Source organism: Sceloporus occidentalis, unplaced genomic scaffold (assembly GCF_023333645.1).
Source record: "Sceloporus occidentalis isolate IW3139 unplaced genomic scaffold, rSceOcc1.0.p SCAF_1, whole genome shotgun sequence".
NCBI classification, from domain to species: Eukaryota; Metazoa; Chordata; class Lepidosauria; order Squamata; family Phrynosomatidae; genus Sceloporus; species Sceloporus occidentalis.
Window position 1 is genome coordinate 170,240,266 of NW_028316981.1, and position 16,474 is coordinate 170,256,739.

Here is a 16,474-nt window from a genome sequence, read left to right on the forward strand (position 1 = left end):
CCAGGCCTTGAACTGCCAACCTGCCAATCTTGCAATCCACAGAGTCAGTGTCTTAACCACTTGAGCCACTGCATCCCTGTACAGAGTGGCACTATTACTTCCTTCAATATAGACACTAGACTTCTGTTGATGCATCCTAGAATCGCATTGGCCTTTTTAGCTGCCATGTCACACTGAGGAAAAAAAATCCATGCATAATCAAAGACGGAAAAATCACAGCCGCAGATGTGGAGGAACGAGCCTTTTCCTTGGCCCCTCCCAAATTATGGAATAGCCTGCCAGAGAAGATCTAATATATCACCAGTCTTGAAATCTTGAAAAAGGCAATCAAGACGTATCTCTTTCCACCTTAAAATTCCAACAACCCCGTCAATTGAACTAATTATTTAGTAGCTGCCCACTGCCTCTGCCCTGCTTTTATTAATAGTTTTAACAATTCTTAATAGTTTAATTGCCTTTTATTGTGGGTGGGAAAGTTGGGAGAGTTTGGGGATACAATGAATAATGAGACATTTATCGTATGCTCATTGTATTTTATTGATGTTTTATTGTTAGTTGCTTCGATCTTTTTGGAGAAGCAGGATACAAATAAATCATTATTATTATTATTAGAAGAGAATTATAACAATGCCACAGCCTATTTCTAGTAAAAAACACATGTTTGGGGAGCAGTGATGTGCTGTCAAGCTCCTTGAGGGTGTCACCCCTGCAGCACCCCTCACTTTGGGCCCAAGCTCGTGCCCTTCCGCCTGTGGCCACTAGGGGCAGGGCAGAGCCAGTCTGGACCATTTAGCAGCAGCAGTAGCAGCAGGCTGTCTCTCTGGGCGCCTCCCTCCTTCCTCCATAGGGATGCCTTGAGCTGGTGGCTGCAGGAGCATCCTTGGCTCTATCCAAGAAGGGGAAGCAAGGAGGGGGAAGAAGCCCCCCTGAAGAGAGATCGGAGGGTCCCCCCCCCCACCTCAAGATGTGACCCAGAGGAGCCCCTGGTGTGGGGAGATGCTGCAGCCTTGAATGGGGAGCCTCTCTCCTCCTCCCCAGCCCCAGCAAGGTATGCCAGGCTGAAAGCTCCCCCCATCCCCTCCATTGCCCACCTCCAACCTTTCTTCCCCTGCAAGGCCAGGCAATGGCTGTGTGGGTGGGGAAGGAAGGAAGGGGTTTTCCTTTTGTCTATAGGGCCCTTTGAGGAGGGGGAAGGGAGATGGAGCTGCTGCAGCTGATGATGCAAAAATGACAGGTTGAAAAGAAAGGGGGGAGGGAAACCCAGAGGGGGAAAGATGGGGACCAGTGCAGTCCCTCTTTTTGCAAATGCGGAGAGGGAAGGAGGAGGATTGGGGGAGGCACGGAGGAAGCGGGGGGGCTCTGTTAGAATTTGGACTAAGATGGAGGAGGAGAAAGGCCTTGGTCCAAACCCAGCCTTTCCAAATGGAAGCATCCTCCCCCCCCCCCCATGCTGTTTTTTTCTAGCAATTGGCCTTGTGTGCCTTCAAGTCGTTTCTCACTTGGGGCAACCCTATGATAAGGTTTACTTGGCAAGATTTGTTTAGAAGGGTGGGGGAAGGAAGGGGGTGCCTTGGCCTCTTCTGAGGCTGAGAGAGTGCGACTTGTCCAAGGTCAGCCAGTGGGGTTCAAAAGAGCTCCCCTCCTCCTCTCCTTTTCCCAGCCTTCACAGGAGAGCAAAGAGTAATGCCTCCTCCTCCTCAACTCTATGACAGGGTTTCCTTGGCAAGATTTGTTCAGAGGGGGTTGCCTTGGCCCTCCTCTGAGGCTGAGAGAGTGTGACTTGCTCAAGGTCACTCAGTGGGGTTCAATACTTCCAGGAATAAAAAAAATGAGTTAGCCTCCTCTCTACTCTGAGGCCTTCTTGACAGGGGAGCAAAGGGTTCATGCCTTCTCTTCCTCCTCCTCTTCCTCTTTTTCCTGCCTTCCCATCCCTTGTCAGGGCTCAGTGGTTCAAGGGGCTCTCCCAGGAGCCAAGCTTTTCTTTAAGAGAAATAGCTGCATCTTCCTCCTCCTCCTCCTACCCCCCCCCCCCAACAATAGCAGTAATTGTTATTTTTCCATCATGTCTGAGACTGAACCCAGATTTCCAAGTGAATGAAATCAGCAGCCCAGGGTTACCAGTAGGTGCTGGAGGGCCCAAGGTGCAGCAGCCATGTCCTCATCTAAACCATTCCTGCCAGCCCTCAGTCTAATCACCTCTGTATAAATAATGCAGTTTGACACCACTTTAACTGTCATGTCTCCATCCTATGGGATTTGCCACTTGTCATGGCACTAAAGGCTAAATGTCTGACAAACTTGCCAGCCCCATCATTCCATTGGATGGAGCCATGGCAGTCAAAGCAGTGTCAAACTGCATGATTTCTGTAGTACAGCTTAGACCCTGGTCTGGAGTCAGTTTCCAGATCAGGAACATAACAGCAGTGGGAGGTGGAAAACCTGCTGCGGGAAATGTGGGCAGCCATTGCCTTCCATGTTCATCCCTGCAGTGGAGGCTGCTTTTAACACTCCTTTAACAGCCATGGCTCCATGCTATGGTATTCTGGGATTTGTGGTTTTGTGAAAAATTTACTTCTCTTTTCAGAGAGCTCTGGTACCACAACAATTGACAAATCCCAGGATTCTGTAGGATGGAGCCATGGCAGTTGAAGTGGTGTCAAACTGGATTATGCTCTTTTCAGTTTAGGGGCATGACAAATGGAGAGTGTGTAAAGGCTTGGCCTGAATGGTACAGAGATGGAATCTCGAGTGATGTTCCATCAGCGCTAGGACATTTTGGAAGGATTTTACAGCTGCTTATATATATGTTTAAGATGGTTTACATAAAATTACATTACTGCCTGAAATAAGAAATGGCTGAGATTTCAGTGCTAGGTTTGCTTCTGTTGCATTTTATTGTACTTGTGGGTATATGTGGGGTTGTGGGGTTTGTGTTTTGTTTTCTTAAAAATCTGATGCCTCCTCATGAGATAAGCGAGTCTGACTTGAAACTACTGCACAGTGGGTTCATGCTACACAATGGTAGTCCTTTGATGAATCCATTGTTCAGAGAATAGGATCCGGAGCAATGGATTCAAAGTACAGGAAACGTGATTCTATGGTCCAGAATACACTGCAGAAATAATCCAGTTTGAGACCGCTTCAACTGCCTTGGCTCAATAGTAGGGAATCCTGGAAACAGTAGTTTTGTGAGCCATTTAGCCTTCTCTTTCAGAGAGCTCTGGTACCATAATAAGTTACAATTCCCAGAATTCCCTAGCACTGAGCCAGGACAGTTAAAGGGGTCTGAAACTGGATCATTTCTGCAGTGTGGTTTGGACCCCTGGTTCTATGCCACTTTAATGGCCCTGGTTCCATCCTATGGAAGCTTAGTGTTTGTAGTTTAGAGAGAATTTACTATTAGAGAGCTCCAGTGCTTCATGAAACTATAAATTCCAGGATTATGTTGGATACAATCATGCAAGGGTGTCATTGTGGGGTGGGACTGCACCAGGTGACACCTTAAGGGGGGATGAAAATACTGTTCCCCAAACATCTACCTTGCTTTAAAATGGGGTGTCTGAAGAGATGGTGAAAGTGGGGCAAGGCTCAGTGGAAGGAGAAAGGAGACACTCCAGGTTTGCTTTTAAAATAAATTTTAAATTTTAAAACAATGAAAAAAAATTAAATTTACTTTTTTAAAAAAATATTTTTAATTTTTCTCAATAAACATCACATCTTACCCAATTTTCACTTTAACCGCCTGAAACTATTTGTTTCTTTCATTTTTATGCCACTTTTCTCCCATTATATTGTAATTTAAAGGTTTCATTTTAAAATTGCTAGTTGTTTATGTCATGACTGTTACTGTTACATTCAGTGATATATGAGAATCATGATTTACGAGTAATATTAGCCTAAAAAACTTTACTAAGGATCCTTAGTGTCATATGGGAGGAGGTCAGAAGGGAGGATGGCACCATGAGTTACTGCCCCAGGTGATGCCAACCCTAGTGATGCCGCTGATGGCAGTTAAAGTGGTATCAAAATGCTATAGCTGTGTAGTGTGAAAGAGCCTCTAGTCTTGGCCTGATGTGTGTGAAATCGCTGTCTGGCCTAACATGATTCAGTGCATGCTTGATAAGAAGGAGGTCCCATTGAGGTGAGTCCTATAAACCTTCCTTCAAAATAGAAAGGATTCTATTTTATTTATTGAAGTCCAAAACACACTGCAGAAATTATCTAGTTTGAGACTGCTTTAACTGCACTGGCTCAATGCTAGGGAATCGTGAGAACTGCATTTATTGTGGCACCAGAGCTTTCTGACAGAGAAGGAGAATGCCTCACAAAACTGCAGTTTCCAGAATTCCCTAGCATTGAGCTAGAGCAGTTAAAGCGGTCTCATACTGGATTATTTCTGCAGTGTGTTTTGGACCTCAGTCTATTTTTCTATCCCAGTCAGCGTAGGAGAACAGGGCGGGATTTGATGGCAAGGATCTTTTCCACCTTGTCAGTTCTTGTTTATGGGTGAAGCAGGTTTAATTCCAGTGTCAGGTACATTATCCCTTGTCTTTGTCGTTTGGAGAGGCTTCATGGCTTGCCAGGTCTATTTTGTTTCTGTATTTCTTTGCAACTTTAAAAAGACAGAGAGAGAAAGAGACCTAGGGAGATTACCGCACTACACTCTTGTAGTGCTGCTATGCCACTTTGACTGCTTTGGTTGCCTCCTGTTGCATTTTGGGATTTGCAGTTTAGGGAAAGGTATTTAGAATTCTCAGCCAGAGAGCTCTTATGCCTCACTGAACTACAAATCCCAGAATGCAATAGGAGGCAGCCAGAGCAGTCAAAGAGGAATAGCAGCACTATAAGAGTGTAGTGCGGTAATGGTCTCGGATGGCATTCACCCACCCAGAGCTTGGCATGAAAGATACACACTCAGAATGAGAGAACTCTTACTGCAGGGATGTGTTTTCAGTCCCTGAACTGAACAGAGGTCACAGTCCTTTCAACAGAAGAGGTTTTTATGTTGGCAGGATAACAAAGTGTGTGTAAGGGGTGGGTGGATTTATTGCCCCACTTTATACTCTGATAATCTATTTTACTGATTATACTGTATCTATTGCCCTGTTTCCCTTCCTGTTTCCTTAGAAGCTGGGTGTTCAGGGCCACAAAGTGCATGTGTTTGTATTGTCAGGTGTGTAGTATTTTGGAAAACACAAAGCTTATGTTGCCTATGAGTCCTCAAAAATGTGTGCTGTGTGTGTGCAGTTGCTTCAAACATGTACTGTTCCCTGGGAGACAGGGCATACCATGCAGCTGCCATCTCTGCAGACGTCAGCGGGAGAGCCAGATGTTCCCACTGATGTTCCTCTGCCTATCCACCCACTCACATTATTGCAACCTTTGGCTTCTTCATGCAATGAGTCCTCAGTTTTTTAGCCAAAACGTTTAATCAATGCTTGGATGGTTAAAGTACTGTAGCGGGTGACCCCAAACCCACGAACCCGAAGGCCCGTGGCCTGCCAGAGGACAAGCAGAGTCAAGGAGACCGAACTGGCTAGAATAAAAACGCTTTATTCTCTGCGCAGGGCAGCAGCACACCAAAGTAGGTGTCACCAAGGCTGCAGCACCGATGGCTTCTTGTCACCCCCCTTTTATGCCCTTCGCAGAGGGCTGTTTTCTAAACAACAAGCGATTGGTTGCGTTCACTGTTCACTCAATGGTCCTGTATTTTCTTCTTGGCATTACATCTGCTTAGAGCCTGGAATGTACAGATATAGCTAGCTACTGCAAAAGAGATACTTAGCCGAGCTAGCTAAACTCCTCAAGGCCACTTGCTAAACACAGGCCATTGTATTCAGAGCCCTCCAGAGAAAGGAGGGGGTGATTATGTGAGTGTGTTTTACGGCCACACACAGAAAGAAAGAGTGGGGGCCAGCACAGCCCATTTGCACTTTACTCTGTAGGCTCAATCTATGGGCCTTCTGTAACTATTGATTCTTTTGCAAAGCAAAGTACAGAAGCAAGAAAGCATTATTATTATTATTGTGTCTCTATCAGTACAATCTGTACCTCAGAGTGTAATTTACTTAACAAAGGGCTCTGTAGGCACAGTCTGCTTGGACTGCAAAATGCAAAAGGACCAACGCTGGGCACACAGCTTTGAATTATAGGAACAGGCCTGTCTCTGTGCCACTGGGAATACTTGTTTGGGAGCTTGCTTGTGTGCACTTTATGCCTATACGTGAACTGTGTGTGAGATTTTATATACAGTATATATATATATACACACACACACATTTGTTGTTATTGCTGTTGTGCGCCTTCAGGCCATTTCTGTTTATGGTGACCCTAAGACAAACCTGTCATGGGGGTTTTCATCGCAAGTTGTGTTCAGAGGAGGTTTGCATTGCCTTCCCCTGAGGCTGAGAGGATGTGACTTGCCAAGGTCACCCAGTGGGTTTCTATGGGTGAGCGGGGAATCAAACCCTGGTCTCCAGAGTTGTAGTCCAACACTCAAACCACAACGCCATGCTCTCTTTCTCTCTCACACACACATATTTGTTGTGTGCCTTCAAGTCATTTCCAACTTATGTCGACCCAAAGGCAGCCCTATCACAGAGTTTACTTGGCAATATTTATTCAGATTGCCATTGCCATCTTCTGCGGCTGAGAGAGTATGACTTGCTCAAGGTCACCCAGTTGGTTTCAGTGGGCCAGCTGGGATTCGAACCCTAGTCTCCAGAGTCACATTCCAATGCTCAAGCCTCTACACTATGCTGGCTCTCTCATATATAGAGGGGGCAGGGGGGGTGCTAAAAGAGTTGAACTTTTATTAGGAGCAAATGTATCTCCATCCTGAGGTGGTGGCACAGTGGTTAATGGCGATACTGCAGCCGTACACAGCCACAGGGTTGTGAGTTCAATCCCAGGCAGGGCACCAAGGTCCACTTAGCCTTCCATCCTTTTGTAGGTGGGTAAAATGTGTACCCAGCTTGTTGAGGGCAATTGACTTACACATTGTAAACTGCTTAGGGAGTATTAGTTCACTAATAAGTGGTATAGAAATGTACTTGCTATTGCTATTGAGGTGTATATTCATTTAGTTAATTTAACCTCTGAAATGTTACAAATTTATTTGTTAGTTCTATTTAAATCTCACATTTCCATCAGCAAGAGCAAGGAGGCATAAATGGGTCTTTTCCTCTACACTTTACCTCCCCAGCATCCCTGTCAAGTCAGTGAGATTGTGAATGACTGGCTTAAGATCAACCAGTGGTTTTCGTGGCTGAGGGAGGACTTGAACTCGTTACGACCCAAATCCCAATCCAGTACTCTAATCGCTAAACCACGCTGATTCAATTTACACTTAAATAGAACTTTAAAACTACAGAGGAAGTGTACGACTGATATAATAAAAGCAGCTTTATGGTGGGTTTTTTTTTACTAATTTTAGAAAAAGGCACACTGCATATTTGCAAATATTTAACTTTGCTCATTACACATCTTGAGAATACACAGTGGTAGTTGTTGGTCAAGCAGTGTGAGCAGTGTGTCTGGAACATTGTTGTGTACTGTAAGTCGTTTTGGGAACTGTGCAAACGAAAAGTTATTTAGAAACATTTGTAATATAACAACAAAATATAGCTATTCACTATTCGTATTCCATAGTGAAAACTGGAGCCAGTTGCAGCACTTGCGCCTGATGTAGTTAAAATTCCTAACCTAATCTAAGTATGTACGACAGGTTGTTCCCACTACCAAGCCAGTATAACAATGATGTATATGGCTCATTGTGCTAAACGTATAACGTTTAATTGCAAGATGTGATTTCCAACCCATGACTTTTAATCTAGATTAAAAAATCAATGTTTCATTAAAATTAATCAGTTTTAAGAGATCAATACAATGCAGTATCTTGCATGTTTACTCAGAAATAAGTGTCATTGGGTCCAATGCAATTTACTCCTAAGTTGCAGTACTCTATATACTTAAACATCCAGGGGGAGCTGTGTTGGCCATTTAGCAAATTCAAACAAAAATCCACCAAGCAGTGATACCTTTATGGGGCCCACCAAAATGCACAATATACATGTTGCAAGCTTTCGAAGCTCCAATGGCTTCTTCATCAAAGTGTTAAAAAACATACAGGAGGAAAAAATTGAAGATGTTAGTCATAGGCCTGCATTCTGCTGTTTCTGTTCTTAGTTCAGATGGTATGGGGGGGGGATCTCTTGAAGGCTGGTACTGGCCAGATTTTCAAAGTCCAGGAAATTTAACACTCATTTGCATCTCAACAAAGACTCTTCCTTTGAAATCCAATGTGTCTCCATCCTTGCAAGGCCACAGGCCTCTTTGCAGTGGATTTCTCAAGAAGTCTCCATGTTTTCCCATCAGGAATATTTTAGGTCTTTTCTTTATACTTACATTCAGGTAAACATGCCTCTCCATGCAGGTGAAATTTTATGTGAGCCGTCAAAAAGATAAACTTTCTAAGTTTGGGTGGTTCTTGCTTTTTTAAAATCCCACTTTAAATTTTGAGACTACTTCACTTTTAATTCCCATGCCTAATAGCCAGAAAAATCTGAGCCAGATGTTTCATGTTCCTACCAAGCGAATCCATGCAAATGATCACAATATCTAATAATGCACCCAGTTTTGTTTTGTCAAGACTTTGGAGCAGAGCATAAAGTCAGATGCTGGATAGCTCATATCCAGTGCTCATAGTCCAGTGATGGATGGTCAAGGGATCACGGACATGCACCTAAATCTAATTATAAGTCCCAGCCAGAGCAGACTCAATGAATCCATTGCTGAATGGTACATCAACATTTATGTACATCCTGTTGCTTCATTAGATCTACTCTGAACTAAAAAGTGGAAATTGACCAGAGTTAGGGGTTGTGCAGCTCTCCAGATGTTGATGGATGCAACTCCCACTAGCTTAAGCCAGCACAGACAGTGGTGGAAGTTCTAAGGTCAACAATATCTGGAAGAGACCACACAGTTCCCACTTTTGATTCTGTACTGCTTGGCCTAAATATCTTAAAGATACCAGATCCCATCTGATCTTGGAAACAAAGCAGGGCCAGACTTGGTGAGTATTTGGATGGGAGGCTGCCAATAAATATCAGGTGCTGTAGGCTATATTTCAAAGTAAGGAACTAGCAAAACCACCTCTGAGGATTCCTAGATGAACCATAGTGCCCTTTGAACCAGTGATCCTCAACCTTTGGTCCTCCAGAGGTTTAGGATTTCAGAGGTTTAGGACTGAATCCCTGACCATTGGCTGTGTAGGCTGGGGGATTCTAAGGCTGCGTCTAGACTGCAGAATTAATGCAGTTTGATACTGCTTTTAACTGCCATGGCTCAATGTTATAGAAATCTGAGATTTTTAATTTTGTTAGAAGTTTATTCTTCTCTGCCAGAGAGCTCTGGTGTCACAACAAACTACAAATCCCAAAATTCCATGCCGTGGAGCCATGGCAGTTAAAGCAGTGTCAAACTGCATTAATTCTGCAGTGTGGCAGCAGCCTAGAAAGTCCCATACCAAAGGCTGAGAACCACAGTCTGGAAAAGGGCTGATGGCTGCCAAATAGCCTCAGGACTGTACTTTGCCCATCTCAGCCTACATTAACAGGGAGCACTTCCCAGGTTTCTGGACGAGAATCTTTTCTATTCCCATCTGGAAATGCTGGCAGCTGAGTGCAGGAGCTGAGATGCTTGCTAGGTAAGCTCTCAGATTCCTTCTGGGAGGGCTGATTCATCATCTGTCAAAATGAACATGTCAGCTTCAACTTTCCAGTAATACAGATGCAAGAGTTACTAAGAGCAGCAGTTACAAATATAGCCAAAGAACAATTAATAACCAATCCTTTTTTAAATCCACTTTTCATCCTTGTGTTTACACGCCGATATAAAAATCTGTCCATGGAGGATGGGGAGGGGTGAATATAAATTTAGGAGTGAAGTGAAATTATAATTTATATAGCACAGTCAATATATATCAGACTTCCAGAGTGGCAACAGCACTGTCCCAAAATAAACCCAGCACTTGGGCCAAAGGAATTTGAGGAATTAACAAGGATGAAATGTGAGCAAAGTGCATTGAGAGTTATTCAAACACCTGTGCACAATGCTATTGATTTTACCATCAGCATGTCACAGGTAATGATGAATAAAGGAGGGGCAGAAATTTCTAGGATTGGCATTTTAAGATATGCCTGGGGGAGGGGGACTCACTTTAATTTTCTCTTTCTTGTTGATAGAAGTAAGGTGAATGAAACATCAGCTGGATATTTTTGGAGCATTGTTACTGAGGCTGCTGCCACAATGCAAAATTAATGCAGTTCGACACTGTTTTAACTGCCAGGGATCCATGCTATGGTATCCTAGGATTTGTAGTTTGTGATACCAGAGCTCTCTGACAGAGAAGGTTAAATCACAAAACTACAAACCGCAGAATTTCCTAGCATGGAGCCATGACAGTTAAGGCAGTGTCAAACTGCATTAATTATGTAGTGTACATGCAGCCTAAGAGATCCACAAATAGGCTGCATCCACACTGCATAAATAATCCAGTCTGATACCGCTTTAACTGCCATGACTCAATGCTGGAAATTGTAGTTAACTGTGGAACCAAAGCTCTCTGACAGAGAAGGCTAAATGTCTCACAGAACTACAATTCACAGAATTCCATAGCATAGAGCCATTAAAATGGTGTCAAGCTGAATTATTTCTGCAGTGCAGATGTAGCCATAGGCACTGCCAGTTGAAACTCCTTAATTCTAGAAAGCAACTGGAGGATAACACTAGTGCACTTTGCCACTGTTTTTCAAATACAAGCTTTGGATTATTTATTTTTAAAAAAGCTACCACCAGTATATGGAGACAAAGTGCCTGTGTCAAAATGGCATGAAGCTGAAACATCTGCTGGAATGCAGCATCAGTGTCATGAGATGGAAAAGAGGCATTGCTGTAAACAGAGGTCACTTGCAAACTAGCCCTTTTCTTAGAAAATCCTTCAGACTGAATTCATTTTCTCTCTCACTCTCTTAAAAAAAGATATGCTTGTTAGCTAAGTGTTTTATGTGCTATCTTCCATATTTTTTCAGACTTTGGTTATGACCATTTTTCTTGTACCAGTGTGCACAGGGATAATACTATTCAGGCTGGTAAGGTTTCCTGGGCATTTCATTTCTTCCTGTTTGCAGGTCCACATCTACAGACTTAATACTCCTAGCTGGGAGTGGCGTAGTAATATGTGGCTCATAAAAACCTATTAATTGACCTTCCGAACCATACTTTCTAAACTGGCTCTATAACAGTTTTGATCCTACGAGGGCAAAGGGTTTTTTAAATGGCTGTTTTCTGCTCATTATCATTCTTTCTTCCCCACCCTTTTAGCAGCAAAGCAGAGCTTTCTTGTTGTGTGCCTCCAAGTCATGTTTAACTTATGGCAACCCTAAGGCAAACCTATCATGGGGTTTTCTTGGCAGGTTTCTTCAGAGGAGGTTTGTCATTGCCATCCTCTGAGGCTGAGAGCATGTGCCGGAGGTCACCCAGTGGGTTGCATGGCTGAGCTGGGAATTGAACCCTGGCCTCCAGAGGCATAGTCCAACAAACCACTATGCCAGCACTATTTTGTATTCAATTAGAGAGAGTGAATTCTTGATTATCTTCAGCCACGGGATTAGGTTCCATCCATTTTCACCACTTTCCCTTATTCCATACCCTTCAGCGTGTGGCCAAGATGGCAAAAGGTAGTATAGTAATGAGAAACCCACACAAGATCTAAGAGGGGGTGTAGAAGTTTGCTTTTGCCTGAGCCCCTGGGAAGGGCAAGACTCTCCCTTCTCTTCTCCTCCCTTCCCTGCCAGGTTCATTGAGTGCAAATAACTTTTTGCACTTTAAGCTTAGTTTGTAGCAACTGCAGTAAACTGAATAAAAGGGGGGAAGTGGGAGGAGGAGAGAAACTGGGACATTTTTACAAGCTGCTGAAAAGGTGGGATGATAGGATCAACCAGGGCTGTCTCTGCTAAATTAGAAAAGCTGGAGGGTGTGTTATTATAGCCCTGCTTGGATGTCCAGATGAGCTGCACCGGCTCTTAACTCCCCTTTGGCTCTGTGTATGTGTAGTAACTACAGAACATACGCCAAAGCTTACACTGGGATTGAGAACCATTGCCAGCTAGGGGCTGCACTCCCTTGTTGCTAACTATGTGGGGACCTATTGACTGCAGTGGATGAGGGCAGAGCAAAACATCAGCATCCCTTCCTCTCTCACATTTCTTGCTCCCAGTAGTTCCTGTTGTCTGCTAGAGCAGAGCCGGGGAATGGATCTGGACTTTTTCTTGATAGTATTGGACTGCAACTTCCATTAGACCTAACCAGCATGGCTCATGGGGAAAGGTGATGGGAGTTGTAATTTGACAATGTCTGGAGGGTCACCCATTCCCCATCCTTGTGTGAGAGCTTTATTTGCATGGCTGCAGACCCTTTCTCTCTTCCCGCACTTCATCCCAGGTCAGATTATGGTCTTGTAGATGGCACAACTTCATCAGCAAGCCAGATTTTTATCCTTCCTTTGCCTCAATGTGGCTTTTTGCAACATCTTGACTGATGAAGAGATCTGCGGTGACTGAGAGCATGCACATTTGGGGTGTGTGAGTGAAATCTTTTACTTGCAATCAAAGTATTCTTTTGCCATCAGCTTTAGATTATTTTTTACAGCTGTTACCAACACACTTAATTTGGTCTTTTGACCAAAATAGTGAATCTGCTCTCTGAGTCATCCTGGTTCTAAAAATCCCTTGCTTTGTTTACCAGCCAAGTTTCCCCTAATGATTTGAGTAAACTCCAAAACACACTGCAGAAAGAATTCATTTAAACGCTTTAACTATCCTGGCTCAATGCTATTAAATTCTTGGAACTGTAGTTTTGTGAAGCATTGAGCCTTCTTTGTCAGATAGCTCTGGTGCCACAACAAACTACAATTCCCAGGATTCCCTAGTACTGAGCCAGGGCAGTTAAAGCAGTCTCAAACTGGGTTATTTCTGCAGTGTATTTTGGACTTAAATTAGAGGTCCACGAGCATAAATTACAATTTTTCTGCTTTTGCTGATTTTTGGCCTTTGACAGAGCTTTGGAATTGTATCTCAAAAAGTGATTATTTGTGGTTAGTTACAGAGATACAGGAATAGTTACTGGTGTAGTTGTAGAATTTTTATTTTAAAAAATCCACCTCTACTTCCTTTTTCTCAAACGTAATTAAATATACTTACTCAGAGGTATAGATGGGATGGGATGGGAAGGATGAAAACATTGCTTTCCCATATAAGAATTCTGCCTCTCAAATTAAATTTTCCATCATGTCCCAAATTTGTTGTGTTGCAGAGAAAGAAACATTGAAATTTTTTCACACCCAGAACTCTTCTGCTTGCGGTGTTTTGCATTCCCTTGATCATTTCCCCAGTTCCTTGTCTTTGGATGCCTTTGGATGCCTAAACTGTATTTCTAAATGCCTAGCATTGGAGCAAAGCAAAAGAGCAAAAAATAGGTACAGCAAGCCCTTGGTATCTGCTGGGGTTTGGTTCCAATACCTCGTGGATACCAAAATCCATGGATGCTCAAATCTCATTAAATGCAGTGGCATAGTAAAAGGGTGTTCCTTATATAAAATGGCAAAGTCAAGGTTTGTATTTTTTTTTAACATTTTAAAACTGTGGATTGTTGAATCTGTGGATAAAGAATCAATGGATATGGAGGGTTGACTGTAATACATATGGGCCAGAATCATGGTCCACTACACTAGGATGAAGGCTGTCCAGTGCAACAATCCTACCATAGGCAATGGCAACAGGTTCAAAAAGGCTGCGGATGCCAAGTCATGAAGGCAGTAAAACACAGGAGAAACAGTTTGCACAGAGTTGTCAGATTTTGTCTGCCTTCTCTTACCATGTCTGCAGAACTGTGGGAAGTGTGCAGCAACTGCTAGCAGAGGACACTTGCAGGATTCTGACCTTCATCTGGAGGGGTCTGGAAAGGGGACAACTGTACAACATTTTTTTCTGTTGCACTTCATATCTGTCTCTACTAATCATTTTGCTATCTCTGGAGAGGTCCACCAGTTCAGCTTTCTCAAGACATGGGGATTTATTCAAAGGTGGTGCTCCTGGCTGCATCAAATCATTGATTTTCTGGGATAAGGTTAATTGTAATTGATTTTTTGCATGCTTCTCCTGTTTTTATGTGTATTCTGTTATGTTCTGATCATACCAGTGGGGTGGGATATTGCTGTGTGAAATGTGGACCATTTTTCTTCCGTCCTCCTCTTTTTTCCTCTAATGCAATGGTTCTGAAACTTTGGTTCTCCAGGTGTTTTGGACTTCAATTCCTAGAAGCCCTAGCCACTTTAGCCAACATACAGGAATTCTGGGAACTGAAGTCGAGAACATCTGGAAGACCAAAGTTTGGGAACCACTGTGTTTTGCAGTTTCCCAAGAAAGGCTTTTACTGGCTTTTGAAATAAAATAAAATAAAATATTGACCTTATAACAAAGATGGGGACTGGCGTCTCTCTCTTCTTTGGTTGGTGCTCTCAGCTGCCCAGATATGGTAACAGCCACTTTACCTCCCCTTCTTTTAATACATACATGAGGCTTGCTGCTCCTACCTCACGCTTTTGTTGCCACGTGCCTCCTAGTCATTTTTGACTTAAGGTGACCCTAAGGTGAACCTATCATAGGGTTTTCTTGGCAGGTTTCTTCAGAGGAGGTTTGTCATTGCCTTCCTCTGAGGCTGAGAGAGTGTGACTTGCCCAAGGTGACCAGTGCTTATTTACCCTTCTAATATGGCTCAAAAATAATAAATTGCACAGCAGCTCTGCTTCCACAGTGCTTCCCCGGGGAACATTGATTTCTCTCTCTCATCCCAGCTTTAAAAACAAAAACCAGATTTTCTTTGTTAAAGGAAACTATGGGACAAAACCAACTTATTTTTCCGCCTGTGAATAATTAAATTACAACATCATGTGAAGGCTTTCAGAAAACCAGCCAACTCTGCAAAACAATAGCAGTTCATGTTGAATTAGCCTTAATTCTTGGCTGGCTTTGCTCCTGGGGTCCTTTCCAGCGATTTCTCTGGTCACAATATCTACTTCCTTGACACATCCTGCAAGGAAGATGAACTACATAAGCTGGTTAGAGCAGTGCTTCCCAAATTTTGGTCCTCCAGTTGTTTTGGACACCAGATCTCAGAATTCCTGACTGTTGGCCAAGCTGGCTGTCGCTTCTGGGAGGTGAAATCCAAAACACCTGGAGGACCAAAGTTTGGGAATCACTGGCCTAGAGAGATGGTGCTTCTGGTGGGACAGAAAGAGTAGCTGTTGCTTTTCAATTTTCTGGAGGCATATTCTTCAGCTCTACAAAGGGCAAATTGAACATAAGTAAAGCATAGAGATTAATCACAAAAACGTTGAGCCTTGGGCAAGGAGCCACACTCTCTCATCCCACTGAAAGGGTTGAGCAATAAAAAGTATAACTACTGGAACTCAAATGGTGGCGGGGCTAATAATGACAGAGAGGGACTGATCATTACAAGCAGATATATAATCAATATATTGGTTGTTTTTATATAAGCACCAGTCCACATAAAAGGGAAGGAGAAGCAAGGCTGGCTCTACTGTTAGGCAAATTAAGGAGTTAAGACTATAATGACAGTGTATGCCTGAGATTGTTGAGGTGTGTGTTGAGGTAATAAATAACTGCCAGAGTCTTGGAGGTACATTAACAAAAATAGCTTTACTCAGCAGAATCATAAAATACCTGAAGCAAAAACATAGTAGAATGGCTCAGGACAAAAGAGCAAACATAAACATAGCATAGCTTCCAGTATATTAGCATACTAACTCAGTATGGACAGCATTACCAATCTCAGCAGCATGTATCATCATGGAGAGCAAAGTCAGCCAGCATGGAGAGCACTACAGATCCCTGTATGCTTTAGCAGCATGGAGAGCACACAATACCAATATGCTGCCGAACTCCCAGCAGACTTCCAAAGCAGTTATAGTCTGCAGACTGGCTATCATAGCCAGTTGGCCAAATTGGTTAATTGCTCTTAACTACTAATTGCAGGCTTACCTTATCCTGCCATTAGCTACACCTTCATCCAGTCACAATTTACTATGCTGACCTGCATATCCTGACAAAGATGTAACAAGCCCACTAGCTTTTTTTAACAGTAACTTCCTGAGCTCTGATTGTGGGAGTCAATGGGCAAAGGGAGCTCTACAAATCTCCTTTAACACTACCTTTAGGAGTACAGGCTTTATTTCTTAATTACATTTAGAGAGCACCTAACATGCAAATACCCCTCTGGTGGAGAGGGATGATGATGATGATGATGATGATGATGATGATGATGATGATGATGAGTGCCTTCATTGCTGACATATGGTATTTCACAGTGTTTGTTTTCCAATCCTTCCGTAGTG

General features: G+C 43.2%; 1 protein-coding gene across 2 annotated transcripts in view; it reads left to right on the top strand.

Annotated features, from left to right (window-relative positions):
• Positions 1 to 847: 847 nt before the first annotated feature.
• B4GALNT1 (beta-1,4-N-acetyl-galactosaminyltransferase 1) overlaps positions 848 to 16,474 on the top strand; it is a 67,465-nt gene continuing 51,838 nt past the window's right edge. For both annotated transcript variants that reach the window (XM_089482032.1, XM_089482050.1), the window contains exon 1: positions 848 to 1,048. The gene's annotated coding sequence lies outside the window, so the exon portion shown is untranslated. The remainder of the gene's footprint in view (positions 1,049 to 16,474) is intronic.